A 1,706-nucleotide genomic window follows, 5' to 3' on the forward strand; every position below is an offset into this window, starting at 1 on the left:
TGTGTGTGGATGTATATCTCCATATATACATATACTTATGTATATATACATATATATCCATATATATACATATGTATATTATATATATATATATATATATATATATATATGCATACATACATATATGCGTGTGTGCTTTATATATATACATACATATATGCGTGCTATATATATATATATATATATATATATATATATATACACATACATATATGCGTGTGTTCTTTTGATTATTCTGAAATTTCATTGGAATCTAATATCATTTACTATATATAAAACACTACTGCAATTGGACTTTCAACTCATACATGTAATACATTTATCAGTACAGACTTTCTGTTCAGTAATAAGTGAAACATTTTTCTGGAATATTTTTTTTCAAATTTTCATTTAGCAAATAATTAGTAACTCATTATTTTGTTTTCTTCGTTGCAGAGAAAATATCTGTTTATTTGGCTTCCTCTATAATCATACAAAATGCGAGTTAAAATATTACGCTGTAGTGGCGTAAAATAAAAATATAAATACAAAACGAAAGAAAACAAAATAATTTTAATTTAAAATTTGAAAAACCGAACAATGTGATAGAATTTCTTTTATCAAACCGTCAATATAATTTTTTCTGAAATTTTCGTTGTTAAAACAACTTATTCACAGAAGAAATGTTAGTATATGTTTTTTTTCTCTTTATTTCGTGTGCGGTATTAACCCGTCGTATACGTCCGATGTTGTGGATGGTTGTCGCAAAGTCTGAATCGACGTGTGGTGCGTGGTTAGCGCGAATTTCGAATAACGAAACTTGCTCCCCTTTTTGAAAATATTTCGTCAGTTTGATTTGGACATTTAAATTTTTCTAAATTCTATTCGAAAACATCTTAATTGCTCTAATTAATTGTAGTGTACAATTAAATCCCCTCTCTAATAATTACTCTAATTAATTGCAGTGTACAATTAAATTCTCTGTCTAATAATTACTCTAATTAATTGCAGTGTACAATTAAATTCCCTTTCTAATAATTACTCTAATTAATTGCAGTGTACAATTAAATCCCCTGTCTAATAATTACTCTAATTAATTGCAGTGTACAATTAAATCCCCTGTCTAATAATTACTCTAATTAATTGCAGTGTACAATTAAATTCCCCTGTCTAATAATTACTCTAATTAATTGCAGTGTACAATTAAATCCCCTGTCTAATAATTACTCTAATTAATTGCAGTGTACAATTAAATTCCCCTGTCTAATAATTACTCTAATTAATTGCAGTGTACAATTAAATCCCCTGTCTAATAATTTCTAGTATTGGGACGATTAATCATAATCAGGATCGGGATCGGAATCGAAAAAAATCGTAACTTTTTTGGGTGTCGGAATCGGTAGCCGAATCGGAATCGGAATCGGAAAAATTAGCACCTATTTTCCGATACCAAAAACGATTCTTTTAATTACTTACTGTTGGTTTTTATCTTGTTTAAAACTTAATTTTCATAATGATAAAATGATAAAGATGCATAGATCTTTCATCACTAATTAAATTAAAATCTACTCGAAAAGTGTATGTTATACTTTTTTGAAAATAGAAGCATTTAATACATGCATATTTACGGTAATCTGAAAAAAAGGTCTACAACTTGTAGAGGACTAGGATATATAAATCCTAATCCCGTTACAAAAGAAAATAATGAAACGAATGGAATGAAGGAA

Source organism: Euprymna scolopes, chromosome 23 (genome assembly GCF_053919585.1).
Source record: "Euprymna scolopes isolate OS-2025 chromosome 23, ASM5391958v1, whole genome shotgun sequence".
NCBI classification, from domain to species: Eukaryota; Metazoa; Mollusca; class Cephalopoda; order Sepiida; family Sepiolidae; genus Euprymna; species Euprymna scolopes.